The sequence below is a fragment of the Loxodonta africana genome, chromosome 3, assembly GCF_030014295.1.
Source record: "Loxodonta africana isolate mLoxAfr1 chromosome 3, mLoxAfr1.hap2, whole genome shotgun sequence".
Lineage (NCBI taxonomy): Eukaryota > Metazoa > Chordata > Mammalia > Proboscidea > Elephantidae > Loxodonta > Loxodonta africana.
Window position 1 is genome coordinate 62834849 of NC_087344.1, and position 22717 is coordinate 62857565.

At 45.8% G+C, this 22717-nt stretch overlaps 1 long non-coding RNA gene across 15 annotated transcripts in view; it reads left to right on the forward strand.

Annotated features, from left to right (window-relative positions):
* LOC135230714 (uncharacterized) overlaps positions 1-22717 on the forward strand; it is a 45500-nt gene that overhangs the window by 9199 nt on the left and 13584 nt on the right. For 5 of the 15 annotated variants that reach the window (XR_010321342.1, XR_010321334.1, XR_010321337.1 and 2 more), the window contains exons 3-5: positions 2587-2673; positions 9424-9533; positions 17793-18316. This is a non-coding gene — a long non-coding RNA (uncharacterized LOC135230714). The other 10 variants (XR_010321341.1, XR_010321344.1, XR_010321348.1 and 7 more) reach the window with 7 other exon arrangements.

Sequence of the window (22717 nt, forward strand, 5' to 3'; positions counted from 1 at the left end):
TGTAGGGTTGCTATGAGTCGGAATTGACTTGGTAGAAACGGATTTTTTTTTTTTTTGAGTGGGTTATCTCCCTAGAAGATTGGACATTTCCCTTTCTGAGGGACAAAAGCTTTTTTTTTGCTTATTTGGCCAGGAAGGTTGATAGATGTACTAGGCTTGTCCTTGTGGGATCCAGTCAAAAAGATGTCCTTTCGCTGTTTGTTTTAAGCTTCGTTACAGAGTGTCTGCAGTGTTGTTAAGAGTTCTAGCTCTGGATTGAACCCTGGCTCTGTCAAATTCTCTGTGTGTGATCTTAGACAAGTTTTCTTAACTGTAAAATGAGTGATATAACAGCATTACCTAATACAGTTGTTATGAAGATAAATTACATAGTACGTGCTTAGTGATTAGTTTGATACCTGGCATATAGGAAGCATTCTATACATTTTAATTTTTTTATCACCATTATGATTTCGTTTGTTCATTCCGGAAATGTTTTAAGTACCCCTGTCTAGGGACTTTGCTGGGAATGCATAGGTGAGTAAAACAGTAACGTTCTCTCCAGAAGCCTGCAGCCTAATGGGGAGGACAGACCTGGAATCACATCATTGCAGTGTAATGTCGTGAGCACCACAGTGGAAATATGTCAAGATACAGGCGTTAGAGGCAGTAGTAATTAACTGCCTTGGGAAGTCAGGCAGGGGAAGCTTGGAGAAGGGCTGATGTTGGAAGTGGATCTTAGGACGAGTCAGAATCATCAGATAAGGAATGGGGCAGAGGCATCATAGCCTGAAGGAAGAGCGGTTACCAAGGCACTGGGCTGGGGTGGGGGGTGGGCTCGAGCCCACACAGAACCCTGGAGAGCTGCAAGTCCTTGGGTGTTGCTGGAGCTTATGGTTGAGAGCTAGAGAATGGCAGGAAATGGGGTCCTGCAGACCAGGTAAGGAGTGTCAGTGGGAAGTCACTGGGGGGACCTGTGTAGGAGAAGGAGCAAATCTGCATTAAAAAAAAATTTACCCTGACTAGTGCGGAGGATGCACTGGAGGAAAAAGGGCCTGGGGGGTAATTAAGAAGCTTTTGTAAGAGTCTGGGTAAGAGATGTTGAAATGAGAACCTCAACTGAGGCAATGACAGTGAAGATGAAAATGAGAAAAGGCAGATTCAGGAAGATATTTTGGAGGGAGAGTTACGAGAAACTTAGATTATTTGGTGAACAGATAGATGGGCTAGAGCTGGGTGAGTCAAGGATAATTCCCAGGTTTCTTACTTGGGTCAATGGGTAGATCCTTAACTGAGAGAGAATATAGGAAGGGCAGATGAGAAGAAGTTCAATTTTGAAAAATTGAGTTGGCAGCACCAGGAAGAATTGTTTTGTAGGGATTTAGCCTAGAACTCAGAAGAGAGAGATGGGCAGGAGCAAGAGAATGGATGGGGTCATCAGAACATGGGCCATTGATAGCACATAAGAATCACGGGGAGTAGAGATTATTTAAAAATGCAGATTCCTGGAACCCCACCCCAGAGTTCAGTACACTCTAGGATAGAGTTCAGGAATGTGCATTGTTTTATAAGTATCACAGATGATTCTGACGCAGGTGATCTGGGAAACACCATTTCTAATTACTATGACAAACTAAAAAAAAACCAAACCCATTCCCTTTGAGTTGATTTCGACTCATAGTGACCCTATAGGACAGAGTAGAATGGCCCCATAGGGTCCACAGAGCACCTGGTAGATTTGAACTGCTGACCTTTTGGTTAGCAGCTGAACTCTTAACCACTATACCACCAGGAGTTGTTAAAAACATGGTCTTGAATGATATAACTTAGGCTGGGGGCTTAGAGCACAACTCTAGAAGCACTCAATATTTTAAGGGGTGGACGGAGACTAAGAAGCAGCAGTTACAAAAGTAGGATGACCAAGTGAGCAGAAAGTTTCAAGAAGGATGATGTGGTCAGTGACATCAGTATTAAAGAGAGGTCAAGTAAGAAAAGGTCTAGAGCATCCTTTGGATTTGGCAGCTGGACATCCATCAGAGTTGAAAGGGTTGCAGCTCATGGATAGGCTTTTAGCTTTTGTTTCAGGATCAGTTTTAGGGGATGAACTTATTGAGGATAAAACTCATTTTTAGTCTTGTGGGACTCAGATATCAATAGGTTCACAGAACAATGAAGAACTAGACTAGGACTTCAAATACGTCCACCTGAAATCTACATAATACCTTGTTTATTGCTTACAGAATTACAAGATTCATGTGAGACGATGAATGTCATAGTACTTTTTAAACTGTAAGATTATATTGCTTACTGGATTTTTATTGACTCTGTTCTCATAGTTATTAATGAAATATTAAGTATTAAAGTATTAAAAATAGTATTTAGTTAAGACAAAGAATTATTTTTTGTTCCTTGTCCTATGGAAACTAGCAACTCAGACATCCAGGACTTATAAAATCAACACCTTGTCGGATTTTAATAATCAAGAATAATTAGCTCCTCCATAGAAGAACTGCCCTCTTACATTGGTTCCATTTGACAGACTTCTATTGTGATCTTTTATTATTCCTTGATTTCTAACGTGTGCCTTTCTATTTTTGTCTTTCAAAGCCAGAAAACACTTTTTACATCTTCAATCCAAAATGAAATCCCAAAGAAAAAGTCCAAGTTTGAGTCAATCACAACCAAAGGAGACAGGTAAGCCAAGTTGGAATGTGTGTGCACATGCTTCTGCTTAAAATGTACACGCAGTTCCTGAGACAGGAGGACATTTTAAGGTGTGCCTTGGAACTAGTCTGTGGCTGTCTGCAAACCTCCTGTGGGTGCTACACCCGCCACTTGATAGCTATAACCAAGTATTCCTGATTTTTGTTTATACATCAAATCTCATCATTAAAAGACAATAACTTATAACCAGATTTGATAGCAATTGAATTCTGCAGTTGCCAAAATAGCTTCCCCACACTAGTTCTAAGACGTCAACAGCTGGACGCTTTTCACTGTGATCTGTTCTTCTAGCCTGCACCAGGCAGGGCAGGAGTCGGTCTCGGGAGGCAGAGCAGAGACAAGGTGGAGCGAAGGCAGTGTTGCCCTGTCTGTGAGGGATAATTGTCCTTCCTTAGCATTGAGAAAGACAGAGCAGTGTAGACGCCGGATCAGAAAACAATGAGATGCATTTAAATGTTTTTCTTGTAAGCCTGTCTAAATGCATGTTTTTATTCCTCGCTCTCCTCTCTCTTTCTCAGCAATGTTTCCTCTTATGAACTGCTTTGTCCTAATATCCAGGGTGCCCCGTCCAGGTTGGTGCAGTGGGCTGCTTCCCAACAGAGTCTTGGGACCAACCATTTTCCTGTTCCTCCAGGCCCGGGCATCCTGGAGTGAGACCACCTGACATTCTCTTCCCTAAAATCCTTGGAATCATCTCCATTTGGGAAACCCCTCTTTCGTGGTTTTCCCTCCCAGACAGTGGTGAATATGGGAGTAGACCCCATATGGACTTACCAGGGCTGAATTTTGTTTCTTTAGAGAAGTACAAAATGTCTGTGAAGTTCACCTCTTTTCCGTTAACTCGATTTCAGATCCCACAAGGTGTCTTCTTGATGACTAGTTGGTTGATTTTAAACTCTTTGAATTGAACCTTCTGGAAATGTGTGATTTAGATACTATGATTACATAGGGGAAGGAGCCATAAAGACCATGTTTCCGGTCAGCTGTACTATTTCTCTGGGCAGCTGGTCTGGCCATTCTGAAGGAAGTAGATGGGGCACAGGTTGACCCATCACCACTTCCAGGACGTGCTTCTGCCAGAACCGCTTCAGTGAGTGAGCCTTTCTGATGCCCTGCTTTATAAAGGCCTCAGCCAAGATCTGGGGCCTGAAAGAGTCATCATTTCTGTTTTGTGATTATTTATGACCCAAGCTATGTTTGAACCACCTGGAAAAACCTCATTCATACCACTTAGTTTAACCAACTAGTCCTTATGAAGGTTACCGTCTATTAGCTTATTTTATTTTTGAGATACTGCTGCTATTCTTGCTGTCCATTGCTATGGATATACCAAGCTAAAGCTCAAGCTTTCTGTTCAGACTATTTGGTTACATCCAGTCACCACCCATGAGAATTTTCCTCAAGTACTGATTCTTGGTGACTTAGGCTTTCTGTCTCTCTCAGCTCTGGGGAAATGTCCTTGTCATCATCTTCCCCTGGTCTAGGAGCTCTTCAGCACAGGGACCCCAGGTCCAAAGGAGATGTGCTCCTGGCTCTTCTTGCTTGGTGGTAATGAGGTCCCCATGTCTCTCTTCTCAGCTTCGTTTTTATATCTCAAAAGAGACTGATTTAAAACACAATCTAATCTTGTAGATTTGAGTCCTGCCTCATTAACATAACTGCCGATAATCGCACCTCACTGACATCATAGAGGTATGATTTATAGCACATAGGAAAATCACATCAGATGACAAAATGGTGGACGATCACACATTACTGGGTATCATGGCCTAGCCAAGTTGACACACATTTTTTGGGGGGACACAATTCGGTCCATAACAGCAATGAAAACGATGACTGCATTTTTGGAACCAACAACTGGGATGTGTTATGCAGACTCAGGTGTTCCTATGCCTGAGCAGGGCCTCTATGTGTGGCAGGGAGGGGGATTCAGATGTATACCAGTGTCTGTGGGGTGGTAGAGAGCCATGAGATGCAGGCAAGACTGCTTTTCACTTAGGAAAATGGAGGAGGAGCAGAGAGGAAGACAGGGGTACCAGTGGAGGTACAGGGGCTTCAGAAGGGTGGTCTCACCGTGGCTGGGGCAGCATCATCTCCACCACCAAGTATCTCCTGCCTGGCCTTTGGTCCACACATTCAATTAACAAACTAATATTTCTCATTGCCTGTCACCTGCAACCTTACGGAACACACAGGTAAAAGAGACCTTTTGGGGAACCTGCAGTGATTCTGCTCTGCAGTGTCATTATTCTCACATGTTCTTAGTGAAAGACTATTTAGAGCAGAGCACAGATCAGACAGTTCTAATGGCTTGCTCAACAGGCCTTTATGACTTACAGAATAAACAGGACAGGGATGAGTAGAATGGCACACGTCATCATCAGCCTAGTTTCCCTGAAGTTAGGCTCCTGTCTACAGGATTAGATCACATTCAGCCGTGCCCCAGTTCACATCTCGGGAGGAGAATGCCTCAGTTCCTCTCTCCCAGGGTTAAATACTAATCGGCCAGCCATGTCTGTGTACCAGATAGCAGTTACAGAGAGCAGGTAGGGAGGGGGCAATTAAAGTGTGTGTGGTGGAGGGGAGGGTAATAAAAGTTAAAAGGTGATAATACAAGTGGAGGGCCGCCTGCAGGCAATGGACATCATTTTTTGCCCCGGTTGAGTCCTGGTGGCTCAGTGGTTAAGAGCTTGGCTGCTAACCAAATGGTCAGTAGTTCGAATCCACCAGCCGCTCCTTGGAAACCTCATGGGGCAGTTCTACTCTGTCCTATAGGGTCTCAATGAGTCAGAAACGACCAGATAGATGGCAACACGTTGAGGCTATTCTAGATTTACTGGTGACAAAGAACATCCCCAGTAAGATAGAGCTCTGGGTTTCTCCAGAGGGCAATCATCTCCCCATAAAGCACACACTTTACTTCACGTCCATTAATAGCTATTATGTCCATTAGCAGCTAGAGAGATGGTGAAAGAGATATAGCATACCTGTGCAGCCAGTAAGCTCACTGTGTCATCCTTCTAGGCCCGGCTCCCAGGCACTTCCTCAGGAGGCCCTCCCTGATTGCTGCCCCCATCCCCAACAGAGCACTCAGTACCTTCTGCCTGGTGCTCTAGTAGTTCCTGGGGCATGGGTGTGGGGGGATGTGTTTTCCTCAAGGGCCAGGACTGGATCTGGCTCTTGGCAGTGCCCCTGGTGCCCAGACAGGGCTTGGCACACAACAGCAGGCTCTCTGGGCATAGGAAAGCACCAATCATTTAAAGAACAAAGGAATTCACAGGTCAACAAGTGAAAGCCGAATGAAAGAATAAATAATTGAAGGTATGAATTAAAGAATGAGCGAATAAATTTAAGAATCAATGAATAGCCAAATGGAAGAACAAAATTGCTTCTGCTTTTGAAAGTATAAATTAGATCACTTTAGTCCCTTGCTTAAAGCTCTCCAGTGGCTTATTTCCTATTTGCTTGGAATAATAAAAATAAAGCATTAGAAAAAATAATAAAATCTGAGCTCCTTGCTGTGGCTTCCTAGACCCTACATAACTGGCCGCTACCCACCTCTCCATTCTCATTTGGGACCATCTTCCTCTTCAGCCCCCTTGGAATCATTTTCAGTTCCTAGAGTACATTGAGTTTTTGCCTTCGGGCCTTCTCACGTGCTGTTCCCTCTTTTTCTTTGCTCTTCACAGTAGTGGCTCCTTTCTGTCCTTCACCTGAAGTGCCACCTCCTCAGTAAAGCCTTCTCTGGCTACCCCATCTAAAGAACCTGTTACCTAGTGCTGCTGTAACAGAAATACCACAAGTGGGTGGCTTTAAGGAACATAAATTTATTTTCTCATAGTTTAGAAGGTAGAAGTCTGAATTCAGGGCATCAGCTCCAAGGAAAGGCTCGTTCTCTGTGGGCTCTGGGGAAAGATCCTTGTCTCTTCCAGCATTCCTGTTTCTTGGTGAAGGTCACCTGGCATCTGTCCTCCCCCGTTTGTGCTTCCTTGTCTCTGTCCTGCTCTATGCTGTTCCTTATAACTCAGAAGTGATCAGGTTTAAGACACACGCTACACTGATATGGCCCCATTAACATAACAAAGAAAACCTTATTCCCATAGGGGTTAGGATTCTAACAGGTATGTTGGGGGGGACACAGTTAAATTCAAGAGAGCCCTCATTCCCTTATTCTTGGTCTCAGCACACAGTTTGTCTCCTTTGTGGCAGTCTGGAATTATCTGGAATTATGTATTTCTCAGTTCATTGTTTATTGTCTGATGCCCCTAGGGCTAAGCTGCCTCATCCAGTCTCTGCTTCTCCTTTTCCTGGGTCAGGGCTCTGACAGGGACGGGGCATTCTATGCCTCTCAGTCATCCATTCAGAATAACCTAGTGATTAGGAGCATCATGTCTGGACCCAGACTGCCTGGTTTGTAGGCCTCTTCCTAGCTTTATGGCCTTGGGCAAGTTATTTCACCTTTCTGTGCCTCAGTTTCCTCATATGTGAAATGGAGGTAATAGCAGACCTCACCTCACAGGGGTCCTGGGAAAAACCAGGGAGCTGTTAGGCTAGTGCTTGGCATATAATAAGTGGCATGTTAGTGTTTGCTACCATTTATCCATGAATTGAAGCAATCAAACCTCAAACCTTCACTGTGACCTGTTCTGGGCCAGGCCTTATAATGGGTACTGGGGGTTCAGATGTGAATCAGGTCCAGTTCTTGCCATCAGGAGCTTCCTATGTGGCACAGGAGACAGATGGGGGGGAGGGGGGAGCAGTGCCCTGTCTGAGGAGGAGCAAAGAGGCCACAGAAAGGGCCTCTCAACCCCACTACTCTCTAGCCATAGTCTTCTATCCATCCATCCTCTGTGCTCACATGCCTCTTTAAAGCAATTCTGAAAACTGATACCAAAACAAAAGCTCAAAGCCCTGCAAGTCATTAGGACCTCCCATCCATTTTCCCATCTAGCCACCACTCCTCTATTTTCACCTGGGCCTTTTTGTCTTTAGCTTAAATTCTGTTGTCCGTCCTTATAGTCTTCCTTTGGAAATACCCTGATCTCCCTGGCCTCTTCCTCCCCCAGTGTACTCGCCTGGGAAGCCTCAGGCCTGCAGGAATCTGCCCACCCACCTTCTCTGAGTGTAGAGGAGAAAATCACCTGCCACGAAGACAGGGTCCAAACTCCCAGCTTCAAAAAGACACTATCCAGACTCAGGAATCCTCTAGTTTGTTTCCTAGCAAGCTGGCCCTCCATCTCTCCCAGATGACCAGTTCATACCCTTTCTTCTGTCCTCCAACTTCCTACCACTTCTCTCCCCTACCCCACTTGGACTCAGAGTCCTCTCACCTTCTTGAGGGCTTTATACCTTCTGTAACCCCCTCTCCTGCACCATCCATCTCTCCCTCTGTCATGGATTGAATTATGTCCTCCCCCAAATATGTGTATCAATTTGTCTGGGCCATGATTTCCAGCATTATGTGGTTGTCCTCCATTTTGTGATTGTAATTTTATGTTAAGAGGATTAGGGTGGGATTGTAACAGCATGCTTACCCAGGTCAGATCCCTGATCCAGTGTAAAGGGAATTTCCCTGGGGTGTGGCCTGCACCACCTTTTATTTCTCAAGAGATAAAAAGGAAAGGGAAGCAAGCAGAGAGTTGGGGACCTCATACCACCAAGAAAACAGCACCAGGAGCAGAGTGCGTCCTTTGGACCCAGGGTCCCTGCGCCTGAGAAGCTCCTCGATCATGGGAAGATTGACGACAAGGACCTCCCTCCAGAGCCGACAGATAGAGAAAGCTTTCTCCTGGAGGCGACGCCTTGAATTTGGCCTTTTAGCCTACTTTACTGTGAGGAAAGAAATTTCTCTTTGTTAAGGCCATCCACTTGTGGTATTTCTGTTACAGCAGCACTAGATGGCTAAGACACCCTCTTCACGGAATTATCCTCTCTGCATACAAACATGTTCTAGAATCTCTCATTAAAAAACAAAACAAAACACAAAAACCTTCCCTTAGCATTTATCTTGCCTTTTTTGGGAGAAACAGGAGTTCTTGTCTAGTTGATGAGGGGATGCTCTTCTTTGCAGAATGCCAACGAGTAAGCATGGAAGAAATGCGAACATTAGAGAAACTTCATTTTCTAACAGCAATGAAACAATTGATTTAGGCAAGAGTCATCAGGATGCGAAAACTAGGTGAAAGGTTTTAAAGAACAGAAGGTTCACACAAAGCTCAAGTGGCGCAGCACAGATGGCCTGGTACTCGCAAAGAGGAAAATGTACCTTTTTAATGGAGAGATCTGATGGACATCCCATAACCAGGGCTCAGCTGACAGTCTTCCCCCTCTTGGGATGATTATGAAGTATATACCGTCACTATGAAGAATTCTTGCCACATGTATTTAACCTAAGTCTCATCAAGTCTCTAGACCACAGGTTGGCAAACTAAGAGCCAAATCTGGTATGCCTCCTGTTTTATCTCAGCCTATGAGCTATGAGTGGTTTTGACATTTTTCAGTAGTTAAAAAGATCGAAAGAAGAAGACTATTTTGTGACGTGAAAATTATGTTCAATTCAGATGTCGGTGTCCATGAATAAAGTTGTATTGGAACACAGCCACGCTCTGTTTTCATATTGTGTATGGCTGCTTTCCTGCTACAGTGACAGAGCTGAGTAATTACAACAGAGTCTGCATGGCCTGCAAAGCCAAAAAATATTTACTATCTGGCCTTTTACAGAAAAAGTTTGCCACCTTCTGCTCTAGACCTAACTTCCAGCTATGAGAGATACAGGAGATAGAAGAATAAGGTAAACAACACCATGAGGGAGACATCAGACTCAACCACAGGTGGGTCATTCGACAGGACAACTGGCTGTTTATTTAATAAAAGTATAAAAGAAAAAGCTGGGTGAGGGTGACTGTTCTTTATTAGAAGAGACCAAAAGAGACTTCACCACCAAACGCAATGTGCAAACTTTGGTTAGATTTTGGGGCGGGGGGGACCCCAGCTATCGTCGTTGTTAGGTGCTGTCAAGTCGGTTCCGACTCATAGCTCCCCTGTGTACAAGAGAACAAAACACTGGCCAGTCCTGTGCCATCCTTATGATAGTTATTAGGCTTGAGTTCATTGTTGTAGTCACTGTGTCAGTCCATCTTGTTAAGGGTCTTACTCTTTTTCACTGACCCTCTAGTTTACCAAGCCTGATGTCCTTCTCCAGGGACTGGCCCCTCCTGGTAACATGTCCAAAGTATGTAAGATGAAGTCTTGCCATCCTTTTAAGGAGCATTGTGGCTATACTTCTTGCAAGACAGATTTTTTTCCTTTCTCTGTCAGTCCATGGTATAGTCAATATTCCTTTCCAACAATGTAATTTAAAGGCATCAATTCTTTTTCAGTCTTTATTCATCAGCTGTCATTATGTGTGTATTAAACCAGTTGCTGTCTAGTTAGTTCTCACTCATGGTGACCCCGTGTGTGTCAAAGTAGAACTGTGCTCTATCAGTTTTCAATGGCTGATTTTTTGGAAGCAGATCTCCAGCCCTTTCTTCCAAGGCATCTCCGGGTGGACTTAACCTCCAACCTTTTGGTTGGCAGCTGAGAATGTTAACTGTTTGTACCACCAAGGAAGTCTGCGTGTGTATGAGTAGATGTGTGTATGAGCTCCACTAGGGGAGGGTGTTGTCAGTTACCACAGCGTCTTGCCAAGTGCCTGGCACCTAGTAGGTACCTGATAACTGCTGGCTGCAAACAGGATTGAAGGAAGGAATAAACTTTGCCTGGGAAGAGGGATTGCTTTCCAGAGGAAGGAGCATCTGAGTGCATTCGGAAGCACGAATAGGATGTTGCCCACAGGTGAAGCCTCTGATGGAGCCCCCAATCAGTGCCTCTAGTGCCAAGGATGACACTCATTCTGGGGAATCAAGACAGAGCTGTGATCTGAGTGAGCATCAGGCAGGCAGAATTTCAGTTCAGGAGTATGCCAAACTATAAGTGTCAGAAGGGCTCAGCAGCAGAATGGTTGGTCTCAGGAGGTACCAGGGTGAGCAGAGGAGTTGTCATGTAAGGTAGAGGACGGGCCCCCATGGTGGCTCACATCCTAATTCCCAACACCAAGCCTTTGCCCAAGGGTCTCCCCACCTGGCGATCCGTCTCCCCTCTTTTTTGCCCAGGCTCAGTCTTACAGGCCCGTTTTACCCATTGCCATGAAGTTGATTGCCATGCATAGCGATCCTTTAGGACAGAAGAACTACCCAATAGGGTTTTCAAGGCTGTAATCTTACAGAACTAGACTGCCATATCTTTCCCCCCATGGAGTGGCTGGCAGATTCATACTGTGGTGGCTTGCATGTTGCTGTGATGTTGGAAGCTGTGCCACCAATATTTCAGATACCAACAGGGTTACCCATGGTGGAGAAGTTTCAGTGGAGCTTCCAAACTAAGACAGACTAGGAAGAAAGGCCTGACAATCTACTTCCAAAAATTAGCAAGTGAAAACCTATGGACCACAACAGAACATTGTCCAATATAGTGCTGGAGATGAGCCATCTAGCTTGAAAGGCACTCAAAGTACACAGTGGCTGCAACAATGATCTTGAGCACACCAATTGTGAAGATGGCCCAGGACTGAACAGCGTTTCATTCTGTTGTTCATGGGTTTGCTATGAGTTGAAGTTGACACAATGGCCACTAACAGCAACAAGAAGAATGTCTTCATCTGGGTAATAAGTGAGCCAGGACTGGCTGTGTGACCTTGAGCAAGTGTCTATCCATCTCTGGGCCTTTGTTTCCTGATATGTACAAGGACAGGGTGGGACAAGATACCCGATGAGGCCTGTCCACTTCCAGATGTCTTGCTTGGAGTCTGAGTCTTTAGTCCTCTATAGGACTGGGGACTCCTAGAGGAGAAGGACGGTACTGGCTGAGGTCCCCTGCTAGGACTCCCAAGAACAGACCTGGCTCATCTCCCCATGGGAGAGAGGGGGAGGCTGTGGTGATGCTCTCACCTTCTTCCGTGTTCCCTGCTCCTTGCCAAAGACAGTGAGGTTCAAATTCAGGCTCCAGAGGTCACTAACTGTGTTATCTTAGATAAGTGACTTAACAATTCTGGACTTACTTAAGTTTCCACATCAATAAAGCCAGAGCAGTAACACCTGCCTCCCAGGATGGGGAGTAAAGGAAATTATGGCTTTGAAAGCACCTTGTACACAGTAGGTGCATAGTAGGCAGTCAGGAGCCAGGGAAGGAGGTCTGAACAGAAGTTTTTAAATCTCCCCTCCCTCCAAATTTTAGTCTCCTCACCCTTACAAGCTGATTGGGGCAAGGAGAAATAATAATCACCTTATACTTATGTCTAAAGCAGACCTGGCACATAGTAGGTGTTCACTATTTGTTGATTGAAAGATTCATTCTATAACCACTATCTCATTTGAGCCTTGAAAAAACTGATAGGAGGTAGAACAAGGGTTGTTATCTCTATTTCACAGGTGAGACCACTGCAGCTCAGAGAGGCAAAGTGACTTGCCCATGGTCACATAGCAGAACTAGGCTTGGCATCCAGTTCCTTCTGGTTGCAGAACCCCATCCATGCAGCCATCCTGTGGTCAGGGACTCACTGCTCTGTCTGCACTTACCCTCATGTAAGTGTACATGACCCATACACAGAGCCTGCCCCAAAGAACCAGCTCTGCTCCTCACTGACCAGAGGTCCCGCTGGGTCACCGTGCTCTTTGGCCACTGGCAGCCTGGCCTTGGCCTTGCTGCCCTTTAATCAGTAGACCCACAGAGCCATAGGGCAGGTGCTCAGAGCAGCACAGAGGGAAAGCTGGGCTGGGTGCCAAGGCTGAGCCTGTGGGGCTGCTTTGAGTATCTGATGCAGCCCAGGGGCCGTGTGACAAGTCAACCTGGAAGGTGAAGAGTATGCCATCCTCTGGGAACAGGGTGCCCCCAACCTTTGGCACTACTGTCATGTTTCTGGCTAGTGGGACTCTTATCCTGGAGAGAGGCTTCTGAGCAGGGAGGAGTTCTGCTTGTCTGGAGCACCGTGAGGAAGCCAGTGGGGTCATCTCACAGCCTTCTCTGTCCGGAGTGCTCACGCTGCCCTACGCTGACAGGCAGGAGCCACCTGAGCCCTGGGAGGACATAAGAACTGGCAGGAGTCGAATCAAGTAGTACTACCATGTGCTCTGGGCAGGACTTGAAGCCCATCTTTTCCTCAAGGCAGAACAGAGGCGTGGCAATATCAGAGGGGCTGGACAAAATTTTTTTTTTTTGGAGGGACTAGAGGATTTTCACTAGAGGTAAAGAACGACAATGGGGGTGAGATGTGGAGTATCAGAGTGGGGTGCAGAGTATTATGATGGGTGTTGGCATATTTCAGGGGGACTGGAGACTAAACTAAAAAAAAAAAAAAGAAAAATCCCAAACCCATTGCTATTGAGTTGATTCCAATTCCTAGAGACCCTATAGGACAGAGTAGAACTGCCTCATAGGGTTCCCAAGGAGTGGCTGGTGGATTTGAACTGCCAGCCTTTTGGTTAGCAGTCATAGCTCTTAACCACTGTGCTGCAAAATTGTTAAAGTTGAGGCTGGCGTTTAACAGTAGAATGGTGTGTTGTAGTACTGGTTGGGTACTTCAGAGAAGACTAGAGTGTTACACAGTGGGGGATAAAGAATGTCACTGAGGGCTGGATTATTTCAAAAGGAGCTAGAGTATTGGCAGGGGCCGGGGGGGTGGGATTGGCACTGGAATATTACAGAAGGTGGCTGGAATGTTAATAGAGAGGGTTGGAATCTTCCAGGGGAGGCTGGTTTATTTCAAAGGGAACAGAAATGTTTGGGAAAGGTTGGAGTTCTTTACAGAGTGAGCTGGCATATTTTGGAAGTGGGTGGGCATGGTGTAGGGCCTTGGAGGTTGCTCCAGGGAGTCCCCTGAGTCCTAAGTCTGTGGTCCAAGGATTCTGGGGATCTCTGGAGCCCAGTTCCATGCTTTCTCCTGCCCCCCAGAGTGGGCCATCATTCTCCAGTTCAGCCATAAACAGTCCCTCAGTGTGGGCTACAAGCCAATGCTGGTGACCATGGCCTTGGGGACCAACATTCACTGCCTCCTCAATGACAGTGGCACTAAGGAGCAGGCAGTCTGGGTGCAGAGCATCCTGCATCAGCTCTGAGATTCCCAGGTGAGGGGAGCATCCTGCCACAGTTCTGGGACTCCCAGGTGAGGGCCAGGTTAACTTGACCATCCTTCTGCCTCTGAGCAGAACTCCCCTTCCTTCCTCAGCAGCCTTCTCCAAGGAATGGAACTAGCAGTTGGAGTGGGGAGTATTCCTGGCACAGAGCCGTCTGCTTCCTGGGGTCTCCTTGCAGTCTACTTTTAGTCCCTTCTGTCTTGGTGGGGGGCTTGCTTATTTCCTGAGTCTTGGGGCCCTGTTGGGGTAGGGGAGCCTTCTTTGTTTCAGTGACCAGTGGCATCTCCTGCAGTCTTTGAGATCTGAGTGAGACCCTAGGGGGACAGGATGGATGTCAGTGGGCAGTGAGTGGAAGTATGTCCAACTCAGGGTGCCATAGACCCTCAGGCCAATTCCTGTTTACTATGCTATGCATGGCTTTAGCTACCCACTGGACTCTCGCTTTGATAATGCCAGCAGGACTATGCCAACTTCTCAAGCTGCTGTCCATCTGACACAGTCTGCTTTCCCCAGCAAGAGTGGTCCCACCAGCTCAGTGGATACAGGACAGAGCCCCATCCCTGCCAGAGCACCAATCTCTGATCCCTGTGTCTGCACAGCTCAGTTTTACCCCCTGTGCAACGAGAGCTTCTCAGCACTTGGTTGAGTATCTCAGGCAGGGTCAGGCCTGAGGCTGCTGTCCCCCCTCTCTGATTGGGGTGATTATCCATCAGACTGGGTGTTTTCATTTCGCCTCCCAGCAGACTGAGGTTCCCTGGGATAGGAGGGATGTGGGATTGTGGGTGAGAGGTGGGGGCTCTCAGCAGCCCTTCAGATCTTTTCACCTGGGAGAAGGAAACACAAATACTATCCCTCTGAGACGGCCAGCTCAGCCTGGCCTGGCAAGTGCCCTGACCTGGGGTCCTGTCTTGGGTATCTAGTGCTGCTATAACAGAAATATCACAAGTGGATGGCTTCAACAAAGAGAAATATATTCTCTCACAGTCTTATAGGCTGGAAGTCCAAATTCAGGGCATCAGCTCCAGGGAAAGCTTTCTCTTTCTGTTGGCTCTGGTAGAAGGTCCTTGTCATCAATCTTCTCCTGGTCTAGGAGCTTCTTAGTGCAGGGACCATAGGTCCAAAGGATACGCTGGTCTTCTGGCACTACTTTCTTGGTCGTATGAGGCCCCCCATGTCTCTCTGCTTGCTTCTCTCCTTTATATCTCAAGAGAGATTGGCTCAAGACACAATCCAATCTTGTAGACTGAGTCCTGCCTCATTACCATGACTGCCGCTAATCCCATCTCATTGACATCATAGAGGTAGGATTTACAACACACAGGAAGATCACATCAGATGACGAAATGGTAGTCACACAATATGGCTGCCAAATTGATACACGTTATTTTGGGGGGATACAACTCAATCCATGACAGGTCCCTACTGTGGAGGGAGAGGAGGAAGGGAGGAGAAACACCCTTTACCGAGTACCTGCTGTGTGCCAGGCCCTGGTCTAGGGATTCTACATGCATTATCTGCCTGTGGTAGAATCACCCTTCCTGCTATGCAGACAGGGGAAACTGGGGTTAAAGTGCTCCAGAGACTTTTCCGAAGTGAATGAGTAGAAGCTCATGAATGAGTGGAAAAGCTGGGATTTGGCCTCCAGTCTTTCTGAACCGGGCTCACGCTGCCTCCTTTCCCTGACACGAGCCTGTGATTGCGTGGCCTTGAACAAGTTGCCTAAACTCTTTAAAGCCTCTTATCTGTGAAGTGGTTATATTGATAAAGCCTATGTTACATGATGAACTAAGATGACACATGTTAAGTGCCTGTTACATAGTAAGTGTATAGAAGATGTTAGATAGTGTCATTGTTTATGTAAAGACTGGAAGACACTCACCCCTGCCCCCAGTTTAAGGGAAAATCTCCCAGTCTGAAGGAGAGACTAGATAAAGTGGCAGAAATCACCCCATCCCATAAATTCACTAGGGTCACGAGAATGGGGAGGGTGGTAAGGAATGGACCACAAGCTGGACCAGCCATCCTGTCCCTTCTGGCCTGGGGTGGGAGCAGAAATCCAGGAGTCCTCTTGTGCCTCTACCCCTAGATGTCCCCTGCACACAAGTCCTTAGCTCTGAGCTGCAGCCCCACATCCTGGTGAACCCTATGGCAGACTTCATGGGGCATGGCAAGGACTGAACTCTCAGCCTCTTCCAACACTACCTCATCCCTCGCCGGAGTAGCTGCAGCGGCAAGGAGGATCTGGAGCTCAGCAAGAACGTCCTCCACAGCCTCAGGTGGGCTGAGGCTGGTGCTGCTCCCACACAGGGACACAGCACCTCCAAGCTTGCTGTCTGTCCTCTTCCTGCATCTTCACAACCACCCTGCCACTGCCATCTGATGTCATGGTCCCCACAGTTTAGAAGAGGAAACTGAGGTTCAGAGATAGGGAAGGCCTTGCCCGCTAGTCGCACTTGGAGGACCCAGCCTATTAGAAGGTGGGGTTGGCTGGCTCAGCCCCAATCTTTTGCCTTATCTTATTTCCAGGCTTCAGTCCCCATCCCAACTCCCATCTTCTCCCTGGCAGGACCAGAGAGGGTATGTCTTCCCCAAGGTCACCCAGCAAAGCAACAGACAAGTGGGGGGCTCAGAGCTTCCAGCCTCATCATGTTGCCGAATACCCTGTTACTTGGAGTTTATTTTATAAATATCTGCATTTCCCACTGGACCCTTGAGGGCCTAGCCCAGAGCTAGCATCTCTCCATTTTGTTGATTAAATAAGACTAAAACATGTTTATTGAGTATTTACAATGAGTATTATTTACAAGTATTATTTACGCTTCAACATAAAACAATCCTCACAACTGGACCAATAAACAACATCACAATAAACAGAGAAAAGATTAAAGTTAATTAAGGGTTTCATTTTACTTGGATCCACAATCAACACCCATGGAAGCAGGAGTCAAGAAATCAAAAGAGGTATTGCATTGGGCAAATCTGCTGCAAAAGACCTCTTTAAAGTGTTGAAAAGTAAAGATGTCACCTTGAAGACTAAGGTGTACCTGACCCAAGCCATGAAGTTTTCAGTTGCTTCATATGTGTGTGAAAGCTGGACCATGTATAAGGAAGACCAAAGAAAAATTGACCTTTGACTCATGACATTGGCAAAGAATATTGAATATACCACGGACTGCCAAAAGAATGACCAAATCTACCATGGAAGAAGTACAACGAGAATGCTCCTCAGAAGCAAGGATGGCGAGACTGTGTCTCATATACTTTGGACATATTATGAAGAGAGATCACTCCCTGGAGAAGGATATCATGCTTGGTAAAGTAGAGGTTCAGTGAAAAAGAGGAAGACCCTCAATGAGATGGATTGACAGTGGCTGGAACAATGGTTTCAATGATTGTGAGGATGACGCAAGACCAGGCAGTGTTTCGTTCTGCTGTGCATAGGGTTGCTGTGAGTCGGAACTGACTCGAGGGCACCTAGCAACAACAACAACATTATTTACAAATATTTACATACATTTGAAGCCCTAGTGGCACAGTGGTTAAGCAGTCAGCTGCTAACCAAAAGGTTGGCAGTTCAAATCTATCAGCTGCTCCTTGGAAACCCTATGGGTTAGTTTAACTCTGTCCTATAGGGTCACTATGAGTCCGAATTGACTTGACAGCAGCGGGTCAGGTTATGTACAATAGCCCAGTTAGTTCTCACCATTATTAATCATGGGGTACTCTTACCCCCATTTTACAGGTGGAGAAATCGAGACGTAGGATAACACAGCTGGGCACATGGCACATAGTAGATGCTCCTGACTTTTACTCTGTTCTGGTTGAATGAAAGGATGGATCAGCTAAGGGGGAGGTGGGAGTGAGGTGGTCAAGGTCATAGATGCCAACCTTTCTCTCATTCATTTTCATTAACTCCCACAGTCATGTCCACCACACCTTTCACTTGATCTCCAAACATTTAATGGACCAGCCAATCCCAGGAAACTGGCAGCCCTGTGTAGCCAGCTGAGATCCTCCAAGACAGGTAAAGGCAGCCCTTTCCTGCCAAGCAGCTGGCCAGCATGTCTCTGCCTGAGAACCTGGACTGGAGACTCTACGGTGAGGGTCCACCCACAAGCCCCTGAAACCATCAATGGGTTTCAGGAAAGAGGTGGCCCAGCTGCTCCCTCAGAGATCCTAGGGAACTGAGAAGAGACTCATTCTTCATCATAGCAAGCATGATTTCATTTAGACTCCAGCAGGAACTTACTGCTAAGAGATGGGGAAGGAGCCTAAAATTCCTTACCAGAGTCAGGAAATGACACAGTGGTCCCCGCGGGGAGCTCCATGGACAGGGCCCTGGGAAAGGAGAAAGTCATGGTTCCCACCATGGTTCCCACAGTTCCTGCACAGAGGAACGATTGTCTAATGGAAGAAACATGAGAAGAGACATGTCATATTCTCAGGTAAATAGCTGAATGTAAAGGCCACTTGGAGAGGAGAGTAGAGCTGGGAGAGAACTAACCGGAGGGACCCTGAGAGAAGGAGCCCATATGGTCCCATGGGAGGTATTCCTAGAGGAGGAGGGTAGAGAGGAGTAAGAAGATGTCTCAGGGAAAGAAAGGGAAGTCACAGTTATTGAGCCTTCACTGTGTGCCATTAGCGTCTCATTTCGTTCATTCATTCAACATTTGTTGAAGCCCCTACTATGATCCAGGCTCTGTCCTAGGGTCTGAAGATACAGCTGTGAACAAGTTAGACACAGTCCCTACACTCTTGAGACTTAGAAGTGCGTTACGGATTGAGTTGTGTCCCCCCCAAATTCATGTCAACTTAGCTAGGGTATGATTCCCAGTACTGTGTGGCTGTCCTCCATTTTGTGATCTGATGCAATTATGTGTTATAAATCCTAGCCTCTATGCCTGTGGTGGAAACCCTGGTGGTGTAGTGGGTTAAGAGCTACGGCTGCTAACCAAAAGGTTGGCAGTTCAAATCCACCAGGCACTCCTTGGAAACTCTATGGGGCAGTTCTACTCTGCCCTATAGGGTCCCTGTGAGTTGGAATCCACTCGACAGCAATGGGTTTGGTTATGCCTGTGGTTATGGTCCCATCTGGGAGTGAGTTCTCCATTATGTAAATGAGGCATGATTAGGTTATATTAATGAGGATTGGGGTGGAATGTACCACCCTTGCTTGAGTCAGACCTTTTATAAAAGATAAAAGGAGAGAGAATTGAGCAGAGAGGAAGGGCCTCATTACAACCAAGAAAGAAGAGCTGGGAGCTGAGCACATCCTTTGGACCCAAAGGTCCTGCACTAAGAAGCTCCTAGACCGGGGTAAGATTGATGACAAGGACCTACCCCCAGTGCTGACAGGGAGAGAAAGCATTCCCCTGGAGCTGGCCCTGAATTTGGACTTCTAGCCTCCTAAACTTGAGAGAAAAAATTTGTGGTATTTCTGTTATAGCAGCCCTAGATAACTAAGAGAAAGTGGGTGGAGATAATCAACAGATCTATGTCAGGCATGATACATGCTTTAAAGAAAAGCAGAACAGGGAAGGGGATACAGAGCATTGGGAATCAGGGGTCCAGAGCTGCTTTTTTTCAGGTCACGGAAGGCCTCTCTTCAGAGATGACATTTGAGCAGAGACCTGAATGAAATGAGGGAACAGTCAGTGCAAAGGCCCTGAGACGGAAGTATGCCTGGCAGGCTCTAGAGACAGCAGGGAGGCTTGTGGGGCTGAAACAGAGTGTGTGAGGGGGAGGGGGGTGTTCATATGCTGGTAGGCCTTACCAGCCACAGTAAGGATATTCGATATTGTTATAAACGTGATAGAAATCACTGAGGGTTTTTGAACAGGAGAGCAATATGGTTTATGTTTTAAAATAATTTTAATTTTTGGATAAAACATTCATATGATTCAAAAAGAAAAACATAAAAAGCTGAAAAAATGCCAAGGACCTGCAAAGTCTTGCTCCCATCTCTGTCCCCATCTCCTTATTCCCTCTCCTCCACCAGTCACATTTATTAGTTTCTTGGTTGTCCTTCTAAGATGTCTTTATATAAATGTATACATATATTTATTCAGCACTTGTTGTGTGTCAAACCTTGTTCTAAAAGGTTAACTCATTTAATCCTTATGACCTAACCCTGTGAGGTAACTCTGATTTACCCTATTTTAAAGATAAGGAAACTAGGGCACACAGAGGTTCAATAACTTGCCTAAGATTGCACAGGCTCTTAGTAGTACAACCTGTTTTTAAACTTAAGCTAGGTGGTCTGGCTCCAGAATCTGTGCTTTTAATCGATGGTTATACTGCCACCCAGTAAGAATATGAATATATAATTTTCCTGCAAGAGATGGAATACCGTATGTGCAGCTCTGCACCTTGCTTTTTAAACTTAATATCCTTTTCAGACTGTCTTAGTTATCTAGTGCTGCTGTAACAAAAATACCACAGGTGTATGGCTTCAGCAAACAAAAGTTTATTCTCTCACAGTCTAGTAGGCTAGAAGTCTGCATTCAGGGTGCCGCTCCAGGGGAAGGCATTCTCTCTCTGTTGGCTCCGGGGGAAGGTCCTTGTCATCAATCTTCCCCTGGACTAGGAGCTTCTCCGCACAGGAGCCTTGGGTTGGAAGGACCCATTCTGCTCCTGGTTGCTGCTTTCTTGGTGGTATGAGGTCCCCATGTCTCTCTGCTCGCTTCTCTTTTTTATACCTCAAAGGAGATTGGCTTAAGACACATTGTAATCTTGTAGATCTCATCAACATAACTGCCATTAATCCATCTCATTAACATCATAATGATGGGATTTAGAACGGATAGGAAAATCACATCAGATGACAAAATGGTGGATGATGACACAATACTCGGAATCACAGCCTAGCCAAATCTGATACACATAGTTTTGGGGAACACAATTCAATCCATGATACAGACCTTTCCCTATTAGGACACACTGATCTTCATTACTTTTCCTAGCTGCATGGTATTCCATTATAGAAATGGACTGTGCTATATCTAACCTAGCCCCCAACTAATGCACTGTCAGGTTGTTTCCAGTCTTCTGCTATTGCAAACAGTGCTGCAGAGAATAACTCATTCCTCACTTGTACAAGTATACCTGAAGGATAAACTCCCAGAAGGAGAATATTTGGCTGCATTTGTCATTTTGATCAATTTTGCCAAAATGCCCTTTTTGGGATGTGTACCAATTAATATTCACACCAGCATGTCTGAGAGGGCTGTTTTCTTACAGAATTGCCCACAGAGTATGTTACTAAACTTTTGGATTTTTTTGCCAAACTGATAATGGTGTCCCAGTGTAGTTTTTTTTATTTACATTCCTTTTGAGTTTGTACTTCTTTTCATAAGTTTAAAAGCCATTTGTATTACTTTTCTAGGAACTGTCAGTTCATATTCTGTGCCTATGCTGGTCCGTGTTATGGATTGAATTGTGTCCCCCCAAAATGTGTGTCTTCTTGGCTAGGCCGTGATTTCCAGTATTGTGTGGTTGTCCCCCATTTTGTGATCTGATGTATTTATTCTATGCATTTTAAATTGTCTTTGATCTTAATGAGGCAGGATTAAAGACAGTTATGTTAATGAGGCAGGACACAATCTACAGGATTATTTTAAGTCACTCTCTTGAGGTATGATAGAAGCCAAGCAGAGAGGCAAGGGATCTCATGCCACGATGAATGAAGAACCAGGAGAGGAGCAAGTCTCTGGACCCCGGGTCACTGCGCTGAGAAGCTCCTGGACCAGGGAAAGATTGATGACAAGGACCCTCCACCAGAGCTGATAGAGAAAGCCTTCCCCTGGAGCTGGCAGCCTGAATTCAGACTTCTAGCCTCCTAGACTGTGAGAGAATAAATTTCTTTGTTAAAGCCAGGCACTCGTGGCATTTTTGTCATAGCAGCACTAGATAACTAAGACACTCCCTTTAATGAAGTTTCTAAGAATAACTTATTAGAGAAAACTCTTTGCCTGTGATCTGATTTGAAAATATTTCTCCCAAATTTGTCATTAGTTGACTGTATTAATCTTTTTTTTTTATGGTTTTTGGATTTTTGAGTCATGGTTAGACTTATTCCCAGTATGAGATTATAAATCCTCCCATATTTTCCTCTTGCGCTTTTATAGTTCCTTTCTTTTTACATCTAAGTCTTTGATCCATTTGGAGCTCATCCTGGTGCTAATTTTTTTTTCCTCTGGTTCACTACCTAGCTGTCCCAACACCATTTATTAGAGTCCATCTTCTCCTACTTTGAGATGCCACCTTTATCAAATACACAATTCCTGTCTGCAGTTCTACTCTGACACACGAGGTCGCCATGAGTCAGAATCAACTCAGCGGCACCTGGTGGTGGTGGTGGCAGCATGTAACTGGGTCTCTCTGCGGACGTCCTGTTCTAGTCCCTGGATCCATTGGTCTATCCCTTCACCCACATCAAGTTGTCTCACTTACTGGGGTCTGAAATATCATCTAGCAGTAGTCGGAAGGAGCCCTGGTGGTGCTGTGGTGAAGAGACTGGCTGCTAACCAAAAGGTTGGCCAGCCACTCCTTGGAAACCCTATGGGGACAGTTCTACTCTGTCCTATGGGGTCGCTATGAGTTGGGATCGACTTGATGGCAATGGGTTAGGTTTTTGGGTTTTAGTAGTCATAGCATTGCCTTTTTTTTTTTTTTTTTCACATGTACAATTCAGTGACATTGATTATAGTATTCAAGTTATTCCCTCCTTCCCTCTCCCCACAAGTTTTTCTGGTGTTCTTTTCCCTCTTTCTCTTTTTCCCGTGATGGGAAACCTCAGGATATCTGCTCGTGGGACTTACATTCTTATAAGGGAGGAGACAATAAAT